The sequence below is a fragment of the Piliocolobus tephrosceles genome, chromosome 11, assembly GCF_002776525.5.
Source record: "Piliocolobus tephrosceles isolate RC106 chromosome 11, ASM277652v3, whole genome shotgun sequence".
Lineage (NCBI taxonomy): Eukaryota > Metazoa > Chordata > Mammalia > Primates > Cercopithecidae > Piliocolobus > Piliocolobus tephrosceles.
The window spans coordinates 67938880-67948158 of NC_045444.1; positions in this window are offsets into that span (position 1 = coordinate 67938880).

The following is a 9279-nucleotide window of genomic DNA, read 5'->3' on the forward strand; positions in this document are numbered from 1 at the left end:
TGAGTTTGAATTACCATGTACATGATGATGAAAGCAATTTTTTTTTAAATGCCAAGTTCATAGTTTGTGCATATTGTGCTAAGAACTTGCACAAAGCATAGAAGAGAAAGAATCTTGAAATGGTGATTTTGATGTTTGGAGTTGCTGTGAATGATATACCATGAGAAAAACAGGCAGATTTTGAAGTACATTTCAGATTTGAAGTACATTTGAAAAATTCTCAGATTTGAAGTATACTTCTTTCCTCTAAATATATTCAGTTGAATTTCATACATTTAAAAGTAGAGTATTTGCTCAGCTGGCCAGCTTCAACCTTTTCAGAGGAAAATGAGAATGCAGTAAAGTGTATGTAAAAGAATGTAAAGAGAAAGTAAGTTTGGGCAGTTTCTGGAGAAATGCTCTTTTGCCCATGTTCTTCACCTGTACAAATGGGGGAGTGGTCTTAGGGAAGGAATTAAGCAAAATGAAGTGTATGTTCTCCTTCTAGAATTTTTCCTCTCTTGGAAAGAAGGAAATTATAGCACTTCTAGGAAGTGGGAAGAGGAAACATCCTATCACCTTTTAACTGAAGCTGAGGTTCTATGCTTTTAAGCATGACTTGGAGTTACTTATGAATATTGAAAACATTTAATTAGCACTTATTCTCATTGCATTCTCGATGTATACAGTTAAAATGTCGTATCTAATTATTAGTTCATATCCTATACAGTTTCAGTTTCTTCTACTTATTGCTATTGCATGAGGCCTTTTACTTTTTGTTCTCATTTCCACAACTGATGTTCTATTACTCATATTGAGTAAATAACAGTTTACATACAGTGTCAGTATAATAAATAATACTGTCACAAATCATAAGTAATAACTTGCATACAGAATGTCAGTGCTCAGCAGGGAGTTACAAATATGTTAAAAGATAATGCATATCAGACAAATATCAGAGTCCATTTTTCTCACAAGGGTCTTTTTGCACACCCAAAGGAGAAAGACTTAAATTTTTGTGAATAACGAGCTTATTTGCTCACTCCATGATGGTGGTATTAGTGAAGTTATTAGAGAAGTTAATATTTCACAGTTATTAGAGAAGAATGTAAAGGAACTTAGCACAGCATTTGGCACAGCTCAGTAAGTTGACTGTTATGGTGATAGTAAAGATGGATAAAGATAGTTGACAGGTAAAAGAGTTTTAGCAAGTTGAAGCATTAAATGGGAAGGACAGAATATGAACTTATAGATCCAGGACTGACCTTTTCAACTTTATTGTGTTCTTTCAAGCAATTGAACTAGGGACTGGTAATAGACTGCCAATTCCGCTATGATATAAAGGGTGAACATTAATTACTGATTTTAAATTTTCAAGAAATTTTTTGAAACCAAAAAACTGGTCATGGAATACCATTTAGGATAGTGCTTCTCAAACTTTATTCATACAAATCAAATTACCTGAGAATTTGTAAAAATGAAAATTCTGATTGAAGTCTGGGTCCTACCTTCTGAGATTGAATTTCTGCATTTCAAGAAGCTCCCAGGTGAGGTTGATGGTGCTGCCTTGCACTTTAGTAGCAAGGACTTAGGATAGTAGGTCTTCACTATGCTTCAAAGGAAGGAATTTGTTAAGTAGGAAAAGGATTTTAATCTCCAAGGGGACGTCATCTTAGAGGCTCCTTCAAGAAACTTTTCATTATAGCCAAAGTTCAAAATGAAGAACAAATGTAAGCAAAGCGCACAGAAAGGAGACCACAGGAGGGCCCACCGAGGTATTGTGGAATTGTACAACGGCCAAGGAAGGCTATGTGACAGCAATGATCACAGTAAAAAAAAAAAAAAATTGCCAATTGCTGTTGATGGCAATGAGTAGTAAGTCCTTATATTGTGTAGACTGGATGTTGAGAAAATGCAAAGACCATCTGAGTGCTTCTAGAGTCACCCAGTCAAGGACCAGAATGAGACCCAATAAAGACCTAGTCTAGAGATGCTGCAGAAAGAAATCGGATCTGGGATATGGAATTTATTTATAGCCATTTATTATAGCCATTGGAGTTTAAAGGAGCTTATCATTCCTTTCAGAGAGATTCATGATATTTCACCTCTGCAGAGCACACTAATTTGTTATTCGTGTTCCTGAGTTAATTGTTTAGTAAATCCATGTACTGATGATTCATGGTTTTCTTTCAGTACATCTCAAATAATTTTATTATTTCAGCAGTCCAAGATAAAAAAGAAAGAAAAAGGCCCCTGAAGTATTATAAAGCAGATACCTGAGGAGTAGATTCACAAATACCTATTAGAACTCTGTGCCTGGGCAGAGACTGCTCTTGATAGAATCACCAGGGTCATCAGTTAAATCTCAGTTGTGCATGTCTTGATTTATGTTTAGTCAAAAAGGACTTGCATTGTTATTATTTTATTATTATTATTATACTTTAAGTTATAGGGTACATGTGCACACTGTGCAGGTTTGTTACATATGTATACATGTGCCATGTTGCTGTGCTGCACCCATTAATTCATCATTTACATTAGGTATATCTCCTAATGCTATCCCTCCCTCTCCTCCTACCCCACGACAGGCCCCAGTGTGTGATGTTCCCCTAACCTATTGAGATCTGTAAAATATAGACATTTCAATAAAATGATGTGTTTACCCAGTCTTCTTTGGTCTGTGATGACAAATGGAAATGTATTAATGATGACAGATATATTTTTCTATTTTTCCATCATGTGTTGAAAGGTATGTTCCTCTCCTAAATCTCATCCGTTAATATTGGGGCTCCCTGAGTGTTATTCATACATCTTCATGACAGTCCTAATAGGTCAATTCTAAGTGCTTTCCTCTTCTCTTGCTCTCTCTGTTGAGGGATCCAGTGCTCCCCTGCCCTTTTGCTGGGGACCTCAATTGGCAAAGGTTATGATGATAACATACTATATGGAAGTGGAGGGAGTGCTTCTCTTGCTGAATTACGCCTTACTACCTTGGCAGCATAGCAGCATTGCTTATAATCCAGCTTTCTCACATGAATCCCTTGTGAAAGAATCTTTGGTCATTTCTGCTTTCAGACACATCTCTATGGGACTTGGCCATGGGTAAAAGCACTTGAGGCAGACATTTTGCTGTCCTTCCTATCCTCTTTTCTCCTCTAACACTGGCAAGCTCTCTTGCTCTCTACTAAAATGCCCCCATTTAAATCAACCCATTCAAATTTACCTTGGCTGAATCATAGTAGGAACACGGTGTGGGACCAAACTGTCCCCTCCTACTTTCAGAACCAGACATGCATTTTAATGAAAAATACCGAGCATTCATATTTTAATTTTTCTATTCTGAAATCTTACCACAATTAGTTTCATTCGACCAACATTAATAAACAACTACTGAGTATAGGGAACTAACAACAATTTTTAATGACTTGATTTTTAATGACCTGATTATACCATTTACTAATTTACCAATTTTACTAGCATTTGAGTCAAGTCTTTCAAAATTCACAAAAGTGAATTTTTATTTTGATACAACTTATTCATTTTTTAACTGTTGCATGAAAAAGCTGAAAGCAGAATGCAAATAACATCATGATTTCATTAGGTATATTCCTAAACCATTTTTTAGAGTAGATATTAATTCTCTAGAAGTCTTTGGTTGGTCCATTCTGCTCTATAATGGGAAAGAGAAATGAATAAATGGCCCACGATTCTCTGGATTCTGGATACATATTATGGCAGAAATTATTTTTAGAGGGGCATAGAAACATTGAAGGAAACTTAACTCATCATCAGAAGTGTACATGGATTATAGTATACAGTTGTAATCATTACTCAGGATTTTAGGACCATTTTTCCCAAACAGGGTTAACCTCCCACAGGTTTTGAATTTGTGTCTAACAGTCCATTTATATTATTTCTTGGTTAATGGATTAGCTGCATTATGGCAAAGCTGGCTGCAAAACAAGTTTCTCAAAAATACTTTATACTTTCCAGTTAATAACAAAAGGAAAGGGAAAAGAGGAAGAGGCAGTTGGGACAATTAGTAATAGACTAAATTTAGACCTTTTCATGAGAAAAATTCTTCTACAATGAAAAAATTCTAACCATTGGTACTCTCAGAGCAATATATATTCTTTAAATAGTGTGTTCTCAATGTCAGCATTACCGTTCTGCTCTTTTCTTCTTGCCCTTCAAAAAATTCCCTTGAGATTTCAGGTTGTGTAAAACAAGTTAGTTCTTGATGGGATCAGACCTGTATGTTTGAGTCTGTGTACTGAGCCTGCTAAACACCAAAGACATCTGTATTCACTTCTTTTTCAAAGCACATAGTGATGAAAATATACATAACTGAAGGGAGTAGAAAAACGTAAACATCGAGGAGTCCAATATAGGGGCAGATAGACCTCAATCCCAGACCTAGCATAGCCACTTTCATACCTAAGTCTCACCTTCCCGTAAAATGAGAAGTAACAATTGTACCTACCTCTTTGGTTTACTGGGGAGACTAACAAGTGTAATAGCACAAGGATATTTAGTTAGCTGCCTAGTATGTCGTAAAAGCTCCATAAATATTAGCTATTAGCAAGAGGTAATAATAGTAGAAGAAAAATATAAAATATATAGCAGTATATTAAAATGTCAAGATGATACACTGCATTGGTTATCTGAGTCAAACATGAGAGAAAATACAGTTGATTTTATTCCAACTTTATGTTAAACCGTTAAATGAAAAAATTATGTAATTTGTCCTGCCTAACCTTTATTTAATTCAGGGAAAGTTCAATGTGGGGTACATTTTTCAGAAGTCTCTCCAACTATTTTGAAGAATCCACATAATTGGCACCATTAATTGGGATCACTAATTAGCTAGTTGCCAATGATAAAATGCATCACCCTGTATCATTTACTTAGATTTGGGGCTTCAGAAAACTGGCATTTTTAGTTTGGTTATTTGTAGCCCTTTAGTATTTTTTTTTTTATAAGAATGCCTTGATACTAATATTCTCTTAGGATTATCCTGTTTCTCTTTTCTATTTTTTATTTTTTAAATTAATGAACAACTGAACGGAGCTTTTAAAAGCCTTCCAGCATAGTGATTCTCAGCAGGGCAACGGCAGTTATCAGAGTATGTGTTGTGTGTATATATTTGCATGTGTGTGAATGTACACACATATGTACAGACATGCCATTTTTATTCAGTTTTGTGATTTTTTTGTTTGGAAAATATTCTTTTGAAATACAAACTATAGAAAAGAGCCTTTTAAAATTTCCTGAGCTGGTGAATATGGGTTTTTTAAAAGTTGAGAACAAACTTTCTAACAAATTAAGCCATTTATACTTGCTAGCACTCAGAATTAAATGGTTTAATTTGTTATCAACATAGAAACATTACAAATAAAATATACTCTATCCAGAGTTCATTGAAATATTTACTTTTGAAAGTTTCTGCTCTTCAGAATATTAGAATTCTAATGGATGTTTGATAGCCAAGTGATTTTCAACTTGATTTAATTCTGAAAGACATACAATCTAAAGTTGAATAAATATTCAATGGCTAGATATTGCAGAAAAATTGGACAACAATTTTTAAAACACTACTGTGGAACAGGCAGCATCTTCCTGCTAGAGGGAAGAATGTACAGCTCTGGGTCAGCTGATTGCTGAGAGAACACTTACTTCACTATGACTTGTGTATCTTAAGAGACCGAGAATCAGGAAATGTGGACATCAGTATTTTGTGACCTTGTCGTTTCATTACAAGCAAGAAAAAGAAGAGGCACTTAGGGGAAGTGACAGCCGCTGCTGCCAACTTTTTGTTTCTTATTCAAGCAAGGAACGTTTAGGCATCTCCAAAATATTGTGGTATAATGCTAGAAAAACACTCTGTGTGCAGCAAGTGCTTCTTCTCAGCCCATCCATTTTTATGGTTGCTGGTGAGAAACTTCATAGCTATCTCCCTAAAAGTTAAGAGGCTTTTAATTGATGGTGCTGATCTACAAATACAACTATAAAGAGAGCTTCACAACATCTGTAAAAAGCCCCTGGTTTCGTGGTTATTTTGTTACTAAACTGTGTATTTGGCTTCTCAAGAAGAAATGTGTGAGTGGTTTTATATACTTGAGCCCCTCTTTACAGATTCTAAGTACATAAAAGTACATTTATAGATTATACTGTATATAATGTCTTTCCCTTCAAGGGGATATTATATACAAAGATCATGCCATCTGAAGCATTAGCCATTTTAGATTACTTTTTACATTTTCCCCTTGTTGAAATAGCTAAGTAAAAGTTCCACTAAGGTCCAAATACACTTAGCAAATATATTTTATCTATTGTATGCCAGGTACTTGGCTTCTTTTCACCAAGCCCCGAGATTCTATAATAACTCCTTCATATCCAATTGTCCCGACTGTTAATGTCTTACTTTCCACCCTCTTACTTCTTGAATTATGGCACTATTTCCCACCTGGGCCTTTCTGATTACCAGAGTTTGCCTGTAGTCCATATTTTTCAATTTTGTTAGAGTGATTGTTCTAAATGTAAATATGATCCTGTCACCTCCTCACTCCTATTGCTAAGAGTCATCCATGGATGTCTCATTGTTTTGAGTTGAAATCCAAATGCATCCCTTTCTTTTTCTTTTTGAGATGGGGCCTCACTCTGTTTCCAGGCTGGAGTGCAATGGTGCAATCACAGCTCACTGAAGCCTCAAGCTCCCAGACTCAGATGATCCATCCATCTCAGCCTCCCAGGTAGCTGAGATTACAGGCACATGTCAACACACCCAGCTAGTTTTTGTAATTTTGTTGAGATAGGGTATTACTATGTTGCCCAGGCTGATCTCAAGCTCCTGGGCTCAAGCAATCTGCTTGTCTCAGCCTCCCAAAGTGCTGGGATTACAGGTGTGAGCCACCATGCCCAACCAAATGCATACTTTCCTTTCTCCAATCCTCATTTCTCAAAGCCCTCAATATGCAACTGTGCTTCAGTCACACTTGAAGCACGGTTGAGTAACCATGCTGCTCCATGCTTCCCTGTATTTGCAAGTTTTGCCCTCTCTGCTTGGAAGTCCTTTCCTTTTTCTCCAATGTCACCCATGCGTCAAACATCTATTTCTCCATGAAGCCCTTTGTGACCAACCAAACAGAAATCACCACTTTTTATGTGCTTCCAATGTACCCAGAACATACATTTAAATGTGTGTGAACATACGTGTGTGTGCAGATGCATATTAGCTTTATTGAAACATTCACAAAATTCACTCATTTAATAATACATACAAATCAATGGTCTTTAGTATGTTTGCAGAGTTCTGCAACCATCATCATAATTAATTTTAAACCATTTTCATTACCCCCTAAAACTCCCAGTACCCACTAGCAGTCACTCTTGACTTCTCCTCAACCTACACCCACCATAGCTCCAGGTAGCTACTAATCTGCTTTGTGTCTCTATAGACTTGCCTATTCTGGACATTGCATATAAACGAAATCATACCATGTGTGACTTTTTCTGGCTGGCTTCCTCACTTAGAATAAAGTTTGCAAGGTCTATCATGTTGTAGCATACCTCAGTACTTTGTTCTTTTTGTTGCCAAATAAGATTCCCTTATATGGATATGCCCGCATTATATGGATATGCCCTCAGTTTGTTTACCTATTTATCAGCTGATAAACATTTGGGTCCTTTCCATTCTTCGTTTATTATAAATAATGATGCTATGAACATTTATGTGCAAGTTTTTCTAAGGACATGTGTTTTCATTCCTTTTGTGTAGACAGCTAGGAGTGGATTCGCTGAGTCATATGGTGACTCTATGTCTAACATTTTGAGGATTGTCTTTTTTTTTTTTTTTTAAATGGAGTCTTACTCTGTCACCCAGGCTGGAGTACAGTGGCGCAATATTGGCTCACTGCAATCTCCACCTCCCAGGTTCAAACGATTCTTCTGTCTCAGCCTCCCGAGTAGCTAGGACTATAGGCACATGCCACCAAGCCCAGCTAATTTTTGTATTTTCAGTAGAGATGGGATTTCACTATGTTGGTCAGGATGGTCTTGATCTCCTGACCTCATGATCCACCCACCTCGGCCTCCCAAAGTGCTGGGATTACAGGTATGAGCCACCGCACCCAGCTGAGGATTGTCTTCTAAAGTGACTGAACAACTCTACATCCACCAGTAGTGTATGGGGGCTGCAATTTTTCCACATCCTTGCTAAACTTGTAATGATCAGTCTTTTTTTATTCTAGCCTTCCTAGTAGGTGTGAAGTGGTAGCTTGCTGTGGTTTTCATGTGCATTTCCCTGAATGATGTTGAGCATCTTTTTGTGTACTTATTGGGCATTTATATATCTTCTTTGGAGAAATGTCTGCTTACATCCTTTAACCATTGTTTATAAAGTGAGTTGTCTTCCTATTATTGAGTTATGTGAAGTCTTTATGTTTTCTAGGTGCAAGTTTCTTAGATATAGGATTTGCAACATTTTTCTCCTATTTTGTGGGTTGTCTTTTCACCTTCCTGATGGTGTGCTTTGAAGCTTGAAAGTTTTTAGTTTGGATAAAACTGAATTGATCTATTTCTGTCTTTTGTTGCATCTGCATTTTGGTGTCATAGCTGAGAAACCATTGATTAGGCCAGGTCATAAAGATTTACTCTTAGTTATTGTCTAAGAATTTTGTAATTTTAGCTCTTAAATGTATGTATTTTATTTCTTTTGAGTTACTTTTTGTACATGATGTCAGTTAGTGGTCCAATTCTATTTATTTTCATGTGAAATAATTTCAATAGAATGTTCTCCATTTTATTTCTATTTTATTTCATGTACATGTCTTTTAACTTTTTTCATTTATTATACCATATTGCAATTCATCATTTAGTTTTCCCAATTATAATAAGAGAGAAACATGTCTTACCCACTATCATATACCCAGCCCAGAGTTTGGCATGTAGTAAGTGTTCTATAAATATTTTTTTTTAATCTTTATGAGGTTTTCTTTTTTTTTTTTAATTTTTTTTTATTATACTTTAAGTTCTAGGGCACATGTGCATAACGTGCAGGTTTGTTACATATGTATACTTGTGCCATGTTGGTGTGCTGCACCCATCAACTCGTCAGCACCCATCAATTCACCCATCAATTCATCATTTATATCAGGTATAACTCCCAATGCAATCCCTCCCCCCTCCCCCCTCCCCATGATAGGACCCGGTGTGTGATGTTCCCCTTCCCGAGTCCAAGTGATCTCATTGTTCCGTTCCCACCTATGAGTGAGAACATGCGGTGTTTGGTTTTCTCTTCTT